This window comes from Callithrix jacchus, chromosome 16, assembly GCF_049354715.1.
Source record: "Callithrix jacchus isolate 240 chromosome 16, calJac240_pri, whole genome shotgun sequence".
NCBI classification, from domain to species: domain Eukaryota; kingdom Metazoa; phylum Chordata; class Mammalia; order Primates; family Cebidae; genus Callithrix; species Callithrix jacchus.
This window is the reverse complement of record NC_133517.1, coordinates 93,694,881-93,707,193: the sequence shown is the minus strand read 5'-3', so window position 1 is coordinate 93,707,193 and position 12,313 is coordinate 93,694,881. Positions and strand designations below refer to the sequence as shown.

General features: G+C 42.4%; 2 protein-coding genes across 4 annotated transcripts in view; one reads left to right on the top strand and one right to left on the bottom strand.

Annotated features, from left to right (window-relative positions):
- BAALC (BAALC binder of MAP3K1 and KLF4) overlaps positions 1-12,313 on the top strand; it is a 95,078-nt gene that overhangs the window by 75,763 nt on the left and 7,002 nt on the right. Inside the window, exon 3 of one of the 3 annotated variants that reach the window (XR_013528172.1) lies at positions 11,409-11,615. The exons of the other annotated variants lie outside the window; for them this stretch is intronic. The gene's annotated coding sequence lies outside the window, so the exon portion shown is untranslated. The remainder of the gene's footprint in view (positions 1-11,408; positions 11,616-12,313) is intronic. 3 annotated transcript variants of the gene reach the window in all.
- LOC144579690 (uncharacterized) overlaps positions 9,979-12,313 on the bottom strand; it is a 79,379-nt gene continuing 77,044 nt past the window's right edge. Inside the window, exon 5 of the mRNA XM_078352478.1 lies at positions 9,979-10,251. The gene's annotated coding sequence lies outside the window, so the exon portion shown is untranslated. The remainder of the gene's footprint in view (positions 10,252-12,313) is intronic.

Genomic DNA, 12,313 nt, shown 5'->3' with positions numbered 1-12,313 from the left:
GGGTCAGTGATCTCAACTGGCTTTAACTGGACAAGAGCTAACCCCAAGTTCCTGAAAAACAACTTTTAGCAACTGTTACAATGGTGATCAGATAAGTAGTTTGTAAGGAAGCTAGTGGATTGGTTAGCTATGGGACTTTTAGCTCTATAGGTGTTAAGATTAACTAGAAGTAAGTGATTAAAAGCAAGCAATGCAGGTTAAGTTTGGTGGGCTTAATCAGGTTAGCCTCCAGTTCCAAAAACTTACTGATCCTGTCCCCTTGGGCCAATGCCACCTGTTTTCTGAGAGTACAACCTATTATCTAATGATGGAATTCTTGCTCATTTCAGTGAGTTGCCTTCCTAAGTTTTGGTCAGAGAACTTGTTGCAAATTCATCTCTAAAGCTCATTAACTAAGGGCCTTTCAGAAATCAGTTAATCTGTCAGAATCTCAGGTTCATTATCCACACAATGGAAATAATATCAAAATGACTGAACAGATGGGCCTGCTCTCTATAAACTGGGATGTAGCTAAGAATGGCAGTAAGGATTAACGGGATAGTTAGGCACACAGTGCCATAACCCACTTAAATGAAACACTAATGGAGGTCCTGCAGACACTGGAGAAGGTAATGGGAGGGTGTAGATTTAAGGGTTGTCGTGTCCTTCCTAGGGTTCTGTATTGTCTACTTTGTCTGTGCATAAGCTGGCATTCCAGAGACCTAATCATCATTGCCATCTCTCAAGACAGCCTGGACCCACAGAACTATGTTCAGAAGCTTGGTGACTGCTCTACTGTAGGCTCAGATATTTTTCTTCTAGTCTCCTCCCCATAGTTGTACCCCCACCCTCTGAGCCAGCATGGACTGTGGTCAAGAGGAAGCAGCTTTGCCTGGTGGATGGCATGATCCATGCACTCGTTTCCCCACCTGACCCCATCATCCATCACTTTAAAATTGTGTTTTGCAGTTTACAAAGTGCTTTTAAGTCTACCAGCTCCTTAAGTCCTCCCAAGAGCATTGTGAAATAAGTATTATCCCATTTTATAGATAAGAAAACTGAGGTTCATTTGGTTGTGTTACATGAATAAGGCCATCTAAGTGCTGGAGATGGATGTCGGTAATTTTAAATTGAAAACGGTGGCTATTAAGAAGACAGAACATAAGAGTTTCAAGTACTTTTTAAAAATGAATAGTGTATTAGTCAACTGTTGCCTCAATAATGCTGTTTAACAAAAAATAGCAACACTCAGTTGCTTGAAACAACAACTCCCCCGACCCCCACCACTGCCACCATGGTCAGCTGTAACTTAAATAGGCTCAGCCTGACTTTTCCAGGGCTGGCTCAGTCTGTTCCATTCATATTATTCTGGAAACCAGGCCAAGAAAGCATCAGCTTTCTGGGGTATGTTCTTATGACTATGGCAGAAACCCAAGGGGGCAAAACCAAACTGCTTGAACACATTTCATGTCTTTTTTCACATCACACCGAGCAATATCCCATTGGCCAAAGCAAGTCAAATGGACAAGCCCAACTTTAAGCAGGGAAACATACTCTGTCCAAAGTGGAGAGAGAGCAAAGAATTAGAAGCAATAATGCAGGCTACCACATATCACATACATACACAAAGAAATGCAACTCACAACTTCAACGAATTCTTACAAGGTGGCACATCTATGTAACCATCATGCAGATGAAGACATAGAACATTATCACCAGCCCACACATCCACAATGTCACCATACTTCTCACTTCTAATATTATAGATCAGTTTGGCTTATTTTTGAGACTTTTATAAATAGAATCATACAAGTGTGAGCTTTTTCATGTCTGGCTTCTTTTGCTCAACATTATCCTTGTGAAAATCACCCATGTTGTTCTGAGTTGCAATAATTTTCTCACATTGTTATGTATATTTCATCATATGAATATTGCAATGTAATCATTTTACTTGATGGACATTTGGGTTGTTTTCAGTTTGGGGCTATTGTGAACAATACAGCTTTTAATGTTTGTGTGAGTTTCCTTTGTGGACAACACTTCTTTTAGGAATATGCCTAGGAGTGGAATTGCTGGGTGATCCGACAGGAGTATATTGGACTTTCACAGATATTGACAAATGGTTTTCCAAAGTGGTTATGCAGCTTTATATGCTTTATCATTGAGTTCCAGTTATGGAACAAAAGACTCAAAAATCGTAAGTTGTGCTCAGCCCGTCTTCCTTGTGGTAGCTACTATTTATTTATTTATTTATTTATTTGTTGACAGGGTCTCATTCTATCACCCAGGCTGGAGTGCAGTGGCTTGGTCACTGCTCTCTGCAGCCTTGACCACCTGGGCTCAAGCGCAGCCTCCCAACTAACTGGGACCACAGGCATGCACCACCATGCCCAGCCAATTGGTTAATTATTTGTAGAGAGGAGAGTGGACTATGTTGCTGAGGTTGGTCTCAAACTCCTGAGCTCAAGCAATCCTTCTACCTCGGCCTCCCAAAGTGCTAGGATTATAGGTGTGAGCCACCACACCCAGACAGTAGCAACTATTTATTTGCATATGGTCTAGGTACGACATAGGGTGCTAAGCAATTTGTTATATTATCTGTTAATCCTCACAATAATTCTAAAATGTTGATGTTGTTGTATCCAATTTACAGATGGGAATTGAGACTCAGATATAGCTAGGGAAAGCATGCCCCCATGCCACACACACACACACACACACATTCTGGGAGCTCATGTGACTTTAAAATGGGAGGCAGAGGCAGCCCCCTTAGGGCTTCAGCAGGCGTGGAAACTGCCACAGGGGAGTGATGACCACACACACCTGCCCAGCACAGCACCCCCAGGCAGATGATGCATATCGATGAGGAGCCTGGGCAGCTTCTGTTTTCATAATTAAATGAACATGGCTATAACTATTTTCAAAATAAGATCAGGGAGCCGATAACTTCAGTTTTAAGGGTTCACGTTTAAAAGTTCATCAGTGGTCTTTACATGCTGAGACTTCACCAGTAACTGGCCATCCTGAGTCCGTCAAAGGCCAAGACAAAGGTTTTCTGTCTAAAATGTTAGTTTAGAAGTTTAGTTTACCTGTGATTGATGCTTCTGTCTACAGAGCTATCTCATACCAACACTCAGGGAGGCTCTCAACTGCCTACTATTTGCCCAAAAAAAATACTTTTCTTTCTATTTCCTCCTGGGCCTTTGATATACTGTCTTTTCCTAGTGTGTCTCTTAGACTCTGGGCCAAAGCTTTGTGCATTTTCAGTACTGGCTCAGTCAGTATCCATTTGCCTCTTCCAGTCTTCCATCACACCCCTATATGAGCTATTAGTATTTCACAGTGCTCCCCTTAGGCACCATCAGGCCACCTGCTTGGTGGTTCTTTGGCATTTTTTTTTAAAGCTTTCCTTCTCCAGAAGACCCCTTTCATGAAGCATGTGTCCTCATCCACAGGCCTGCTGCAGTGCTGCCATTCAAGTTTACAAAACAAATTTGTGTGTGAAGGGCAATCCTTGCTGTCTAGTGCTGTCTTGGCACTGTTCTAGTGCCAAGGATACAGGCGTGGAAAAGACAGACATGGCTTTTGCTCTGAAGCAGCTACTAGTTTTAAGGGAGGTGGGTGGGGAACCAAATAATATAGAATAAACAAAGCATTTATGACTCTGAATGGTGCTATGAAGGAAGTACAAGGTCACTAGTCAGGGGTAGCAGCTACTCTATTTCATGCAGATAATGCAGATGCTACCTCATGTTTAAACTGCTTTCCACAGGGTGATGGGGCAGCTCATGTTGCTTACAGCTGAGAGCAACATCACCTCATGTTCAGAGCCCACCACTTCATGTTCCATCAAACAAACCATATCTTCCTTTTTGTCAGTTCCCTCTGGCTCCCCCCGCCTTATGTCTGGTGTTAATAGGTGTTAACTGGCAAGAAGATTGTGGCAAAAATGATCTTTCACAAATTGGAACTGACTGTCTCAGTGGGGAGCTCTCTCTTTCTCTGTTACACCTTGATTTCCCCAGTGCTTTGGGGCCTTACTGACTCCGCAGTGTCTGATAAACCATTGGCTTGGTCTTCTTCATCCAGCTCCCTACCTGACCTCCACAATCAACACGAGAGGCAGTGCTGTAGTTGCTTGTCTTCACCGGCTGGTTAGTTTTTCAGGAATTCTGGGCTGCCTCCAAACATTTACTCTCTAACCTGAATATACCATTTCCTTGGGCTTAGGACTCTTGTTTTTCTCAGCCCCCTCTTAAACTACCTCCTTAAGTATTCAGCTACAGTAGAAATGTGTATGTGGCTACAGCTCAAGTAGAAAAGGCTCTGACATGTGGCTGGCCTTGTAGGGAACCCTCCTGTCTTCAGAAGCTGTGTATTTTCAAGTTGCTTCCTTATTCTTGGCAAAGTGACTGGACCATGCTAAAGGAATTAGCAGGGGGACTGATTCTCAGCTAAGGAGTCTTCTCCTCCTCCCCTCCCTCAGTGTCTGGCCAACATCATTGGTAAGGCCTGGCCCAGTCTAAGAAAGACAGGTGAAGGCCCACAGAGATAGGAAACCTGATCAAGAAAGGAGGTTAGGACCAGCCCAGGAGTTCTTCTGGATAACACTAACGTGAGACATATCAAAGAAGAGTTTGGAAAGTAAATATGAGTCTTTCCTAGCAAAACAAAACCAGGACATTAAAAGGAGGGAAAGAACAACAGACACCTCTGGGAAAAGCTGTTAGAAGGGCACTCTGGTGTACTCTCTAGCACAAGTCTGGGGAAAAGGAGGGAATTTAGCAATCCAAATGTGCACCTACTTACTGGCTGCTACCTCTTGTAGAGATTTGCAAGACTCGGCATTCATCTAAGGGTCTGCAGTCAAACCAGTTCAACTAGAAGGCACTCAGGGCAGAGACCGCCTTATTTTTCTTCATATTCTTCCCTTGACTGCTGAGCCTACTTCAGGGTTATATACCTAACAGGGACTCACTACCTACGTGATGATTGAATGAGACAGCCTAGTCATCACTCAGATTAGAATAGGTTCCCATGGCTTTGACCCCACCCATCCCGACTCTGCACCACCATCCTGTGATGACTGTTCTGTGGGAGCTCAGTTGCTTTTCTAAAGCAGGTTCTGCTGCCTTCCTAATGTCTGATCTTCTATCTGAGGTTCAAATTGAAAAGTAACAACTCCTTTTGGCACTTGATACAAACTCCTAGACAGAGTGAGTATAAGTGTAGATGGGGCAGGGGGCTGTGGTCTGCATAGGATGTGTTCCAGGCTTGGAGGATACTTTAGAGTTTTACCTGCAGCATGGTCTGACCCCTGCCTTCTGAGGCTAGCAGCTGGACCTTGGTGGAGTTGCTAAGATCAAATATCCCCTGACTGACCTTGCATTAAAGCTGTAGAAATTCACAAAGCAGCAGCAAATAAATTCACAGAATTTGAGGACAATTAGGCTGCATTATTGTGTATCTTCCTTTCATGAGACCTGTCTGAAGAGAAGTCAAACGTCTGGAGCTGCAATTGATAAAGCTCTAGTCTTTAATCTTTTGGGAAGGGTAGCGGATGAAACTAACTACAAAGTGCCAGACACACCATGACATAATTTTTAACCCTCACAACTCTAAAAGATAAACAGCAGCATTTTCTACCTGGGAAAACAGAGGCTCAGAAACTAGATGTCTGGTCAACATGGTCCAGGGAGTCATGATTTGGCTGTGTTTGAATTCAAACCCAGGTCTGTCTGCCTCTAAGCCCAGGTTCTTCCCTCCCATTATCTGAAACTTAATGGTGGATAATTTAGAATGAGTTTTGGCAGAGTTGTGAGAGGTGGGATATGAAACCTGGGGCCACCATCTTTAGTTTTACTCATCACCAATACTGACATTGCCTTTGAGCTCATTGCATTTGCCCGAGTGGTTTCAGATGCCTCATTGGGAAAGTGAATACTGTAACATTCCCACCTGTCTCTCCAGGATGGTGCAAGGAATGATTGATCATGGACATAATTGAACTCTTGTAGGAAAGTTCTAGGACACTGAGGCAGGGTGATGCACACAGTTTCTGTTCCCGGAAATTTGTCTTTTCTTTTCTTTCTGAAGATTTATCTTCATACATGTGTTCATGGTCCAATTATTTATTGTCTATTATGAGACAGGCACTGAAGTAGAGTCTGGTGATACTATAGTGGATAAAACAGGCTAGATCCCTACTGTCTTTAAGTTTACAATATGAGGAGGAAGTAAAAAATAAGTTAAAAAAATAAATGTATAATTTAAACTGTGGTTGAAGGCCGGGAAGGAAGTAAAGAATATAGGGGGAGAGAATAACAGAGCCCTATGCTTGTATATGCCTGGAAAATCCCTGCAACATTCCATAAGAAATTATTAGCCATAATTATCTCTGGGAAATGCACTAAAAGCCCTTCTCTTTGAATTTCTTTTTTGCCGTAATTATGTCTTCCTTTTATAATTAAAAATACCACGTATACAGAAAAATTGGTGTCTCACACATCATCATCTCAGAAGCTGTGCTTTTCTTTGTTGTTTGTGAAGAACTATGAAAAGGTTTGTATAATCCCTTGTTAGGTACAGATGTATTTGTGATGTTCAAGCAAAGTTGAGAACATCTCTATTTCCATTTTTGGGGAAAAGTGAGAAAAGGCTGAGCAAAGGTAGCTGCAATCTTGAGTCCAGGTCTCTAGGAGCATCCAAGCTGTCCCAGCCTCCACAGGGAACGGGCTGATTATTGACACCTGAACCCCAAGATGAACAAGTCCATCTGGCTTGGCGACTGCCAAGAGTTTATCACGGTCAATCTGGTTACCCTTGAGAAATGGCAGACTACTTTTAATTAAAGAGGCATATCAAGAAGACTAAAATCTGATTCATGGGGTACTAAAGCTGCAGAAATTAAAATGAGGCAAGGAAAGAGTTGAAAAGCTGTAAAACTAGGTGAGAAACCAGAGGTGGCCCATTAACAAGAGTCAATGGTGATAAAACTCACAAAACGAAAATGTTAGAAGTGGAGGCAGGATTGGCACAGCTGCATGATAAAAAGGTGCCAATTAGGCTCCTCTCATCGAGGAATTGGAAACCGTAAGTTTTTTGTTTTTTTAAAGCCAGTAATTGCAATAGAAACATTTTCTTTTCCTGTCATTAAAAAGGGAGAGGGGGTGTGTGATGTTAAATAAGGTTTGGCTGGCTGAAAAACTACATCAGAGGGGAAAGTATGTTGTATAAAGCATCACAGGCACTGAGGGACAAAATGGTGTGATTGTTTCTTGTACTTATGTTGCTTTTCTTAGAGGAAAGTAAAACAACTCACTTCTCCAATCTTCTAGAGAAAGTATCTGGCATTATAGTTTTTCTCATCATCTTCTTCTTGTTTGGGCTTGAAACCTAAGGTTTTAGAGTTATAACTAGATTGTGTTGATGAACGGAGTCAACCTCTGTAAAATATTTGAAGTGATTTTTTTCTGAAACAAATATGAGTGACCATAGCCCATGACACTGCCCTCAGGAAGTCCTGAGAATATATGCCCATGGTGGTTGGGGTACAGCTTGGTTTTATATATTTTAGGGAGGCATGAGACATCAATCAAATACATTTAAGAAATATATTCATTTGGGTTAGAAAGGTGGGACAATTCAAAGCAGGGGCTTCCAGGCTATAGGTAAATTTAAACATTTTCTGGTTGACAATTGGTTGAGTTTGTCTAAAGACCTGGGATCCACAGAAAGGGATGCTCAGGTTAAAAATAAAGGATAGTGGAGACCAAGTTTTATTGTGTAGAGGAAGCTCTTAGATGGCAGGCTTTAAAGGGAGCAGTTGTAAATTTATCAGACTTCAAAGGGTGTCTGGCTCTTAGTTGATTATCTCCAGGATCTGGGAAGGAAGGAAGGAAAACAAAGGGGAAAAGGGATTCTTTATAGAATGTGGATTTTTCCCACAGGAGACTCCGCAGGGCAATTTCAAGGAGTGGCAAGGAAATATATTCTGAGGTAAAACATTTTGATTTTCTTCCTTGTTTTGCCAGAGTCAGACTGAAGGGTAAGCCACAATATACAGGGTCAAACAAAACCCATCTGATGAGAATTTATGGTTTGTAGGGCGTGACTCCCCAGACCCCTTAGAAAGGAATTTGGGCAAGATAAAAAAGCAGAGCTTAGTCCTCAATTGCCATGACTACCAACCTCTTGAACATCCTCACAGCTGCTTTTGGTTGGGTACCTTTCCGTTGATGTCTCAGATCTGAAAGCTTCTCTTTTATAAAATGTTTCCGAGAACATGTATTGTTGTTCTAATTAATTTGCTAACTTAAATGCAGTGTCATTATTTGAAAGTGGATTTGTTTATGGCTTGGAACCTTTTGAGCCCATATCATGGGAGTACAGAACTCTAGTTTGTCCTTTTCCAGAAGCACGTCTTTTAGAGTTGTTGCCATTTAGAAGCAGTAGTAGCAGTAGTCATTGTTTCAGGATAATGAGGCTTTAATTTGCTGTTTGACTGACATCATCTTTTTACAAACAAAATTAAAGTTAATAGCTATAATTGAGGTGACTAGTAGTCCTAGTTGGCTGGGGCCTCCTGAGGTTTCTGGGATATGGGACCTTTAGTTTTAAAACTCATCGGCCCTGGATAAATGAGGAGAAGTTTGTAACCCTATCAATGTTATGTAGCATACTTAATTCTCTCAAAGAAAAGTGAAAAGCAGGCATTCCCTTCATTTTTCAGGTAATAGAACTGAGACTCAAATGCAAAGCAACATGTCTTGTTGCAGCTAACTGCTGGCAAAGGCTTGCTCTATGTCCAGGTCTATCTGGCTCCAAAGCCTGTGCTTTAAACATTTCCATTGTGCAGGCTTATGATATGCAGATTTAAGAAATGGCCCTATTGTAACTGGGATTACAATTATATATATATATATCTGTGGCTGTTACAGGAATGACTGCTTTGTACCCTCTTAAACAGGCTTAGAAATCCAACTACTGGATTTTTGCTTAGATTTTTTTTTTTCTTTTTTTTAATTTTTTATTGGATTTTAGGTTTTGGGGTACATGAGCAGAGCGTGCAAGACAGTTGCGTAGGTACACACATGGCAGTGTGCTTTGCTTTGCTTCTCCCCTTCACCCACATTTGGCATTTCTCCCCAGGCTATCCCTCCCCACCTCCCCCTCCCACTGGCCCTCCCCTTTTCCCCCCAATAGACCCCAGTGTTTAGTACTCCCCTTTCTGTGTCCATGTGTTCTCATTTTTCATCACCCGCCTATGAGTGAGAATATGCGGTGTTTCATTTTCTGTTCTTGTGTCAGTTTGCTGAGGATGACGTTCTCCAGATTCATCCATGTCCCTACAAACGACACAAACTCATCATTTCTGATTGCTGCATAATATTCCATGGTGTATATGTGCCACATTTTTCCAATCCAGTCTATTATCAATGGGCATTTGGGTTGATTCCAGGTCTTTGCTATTGTAAACAGTGCTGCAATGAACATTCGTGTACATGTGTCCTTATAGTAGAACGATTTATAGTCTTTTGGATATATTGAAATAGAGAGCTGTGTATCATCTGTGTAATAGCCTTTTGTGAAATCTTACCAATAGTCTTTTCTAAAGAAAAGGATTTCTGCAGTTGTAACATTTCCATTTCCATTCTGGAAAGCTCTCTTACCTCCCAGCAATTTGAGAGGAATGCTACAGTCAATTTAGCTCACTTCAAAGGAGGCCTCCGCATTCTAGTCCATGCCTCAGTCCTCAAAGCTATGTAGTGACACCTCACCCCAGTTTTCTTTAGGAAACAGACTCACTGTCTTCTTTTTCTTCACAATGCTTTGTGTGTGTGTGGATATATATGTGTGCATCTGTGTGTGTCTGTGTGTGTGTGTGTGTGTGTGTGTGTGTGTGTGTGTGTGTGTGTGTGTTTAGCAGGCATGGGTTAGTCCAATGGGAACTGGGAAAATGAAGTAACCACTGTTGATGAAAAGAGTCAAACTCTGTAAAATATTTGAAGAGATTTATTTTGAGCCAAATACGAGTGACACAGCTCTCAGGAGGTCCTGAGAACATGTGCCCAAGGTGGGCTGGGTACAGCTTGGTTTTATATATTTAAGGGAGGCATGAGACATCAATCAAATACATTTAAAAAATACATTGGTTGGTTCAGAAAGGCAGGACAACTCAAGGCGGAGTGGGCAGGCGGGTGGCAGGGGCTTCCAGGCAATAATAAATTTAAACATTTTCTGGTAGACAATTGGTTGCGTTTATCTGAAGACCTAGGAACAATAGAAAGGAGATGTTCAGGTGAAGACAAAGGACTGTAGAGACCAAGTTTTGCTGCAGAGGAAGCTCTCAGACAGCAGAGTTCAGGGCAAGCAGGTTGTAAAATGTTTCTTATCCAACCTAAAAGGGTGCCTAGCTCGGAGCTGATTATCACCTGGATTTGGAAAGGAAGAAAGGAAAAAAAAGGGGGGTGAAGGGGATTCTCTATAGAATGTGGTTACAAGGGATGGCTTTGCAGGGCCATTTCAAGATATGGCAGAAAAACATGTTTTGGGGTAAAAATTTTTTTTTTTTTTTGAGACGGAGTTTCGCTCTCATTACCCAGGCTGGAGTGCAATGACGCGATCTCAGCTCACCGCAACCTCCGCCTCCTGGGTTCAGGCAATTCTCCTGTCTCAGCCTCCTGAGTAGCAGGGATTACAGGCACGTGCCACCATGCCCAGCTAATTTTTTGTATTTTTAGTAGAGACAGGGTTTCACCATATTTGCCAGGATGGTCTCGATCTCCTGACCTCGTGATCCACCACCTCGGCCTCCCAAAGTGCTGGGATTACAGGCTTGAGCCACCGCGCCCGGCCCTGGGGTAGAATATTTTGATTTTCTTCCTTGTTATGCCAGAGTCAGATTGGGATGTAAGTCACAATATACAGAGTTAAATAAAACCCGTGTGATGAGAATTTGTGGTTTGTAGGGCATGACTCCCCAGACCCCTTAGATAGGAATTTGGGAAAGTTAAAAAATCAGAGCTTAGTCCTCACTACTGTTAGAAAGAATGCTTTAAAGGACAGGAGTTACAGATAAATAACAAGAGATGTTTAGTTTCAAGGTAGTGTGATTTTATTGGTTCTCTGCTTTTTGGGAAAAATAAAACCATAAGGTTTTTGTATGGATTAAATAAGGTAATGCATGTAAAGTACTTAGTACAATGCCTATCACTAAATGAAAATGAAAAGAAAAAACACCTTAAAAAGTAGGGTAGATTATCCACTTCCAACTAAGGATAAACCAATGGTGAAATTCTGAATTGATATTAAACATTAAAGCATTAAATTGTAGGTTCTTCAAGTATGTGTATCCAGTCCCTGATTCTCCATTCCCCTCAAAAGAAAACAACTTTGGTGAAGGGCAATCTTGTGCTCATTCTTCTCAGTGATTGTGTGCTGCTGGTGAGCACGAGTAGGCCTGCGAGTCACCTCTACTAGTGGATGGACACGGTTATTTGCTGCCCATCCCCATTCCAGAAAGGACCTGTTGCCTCGCTGCAGGGAGAAAAGTCAGCAAGTAGCCTCCAGTTTTCCCTTTGGGGGTCAGCCTCAGCTGCAGAGAGCCACCTCACTCAATAAGGCCCAATTTGCAGGTAAATTGAAGGGCATAAAGGCCTGACCATTTGGGTCCCAAACAGGTCAGCTCCCACAAGCCACTGAGCTGCACAGGGCAGGGGTGGCTGAAGCTGTTGTCAGCTTGCACTGTGGCCGGACTTTTCCCTTAATCCACTCCTGCTTCCATCACCCCTTTCCACAGGTGTGGGCCCCAAGGCCCTTCCTAACATCCTGTATAATGATACCTCATGGTCTGCCTCCTGGGAGCATAGTCTGCCTCAGATCCAGTGGGAACACCCCTCCAGGCATGAGCACCTCCTTATGCTGGGTGTTGAGAGATGCTCATTTTTCATACAACATGGCCCTGAACACAAGCCAACTACTTCCTATGTGGTGCATCCAAACAAATGGTGGATTATTGCACTGATGGAGAAAAATCCATTGTTCTGTTATATTTATTAACAAATGATATGTATGTTTCTAACATGTCACATAAATCCTGTGTCCTTGTGTAGCTGATGGTGATGCCCCTCTCTAGATTCCCTTTACTCTGCTAGAGCATCTCTCCCAGCTGCTTTCTTTCTTTCTTTTAATTGCATTTTAGGTTTTGGGGTACATGTGAAGAACATGCAAGATAGTTGCACAGGTACACACATGGCAGTGTGATTTGCTGCATTCCTCCCCTTCACCTGTATCTGGCATTTCTCCCCATGCTATCTCTCCCCAACTCCCCCCT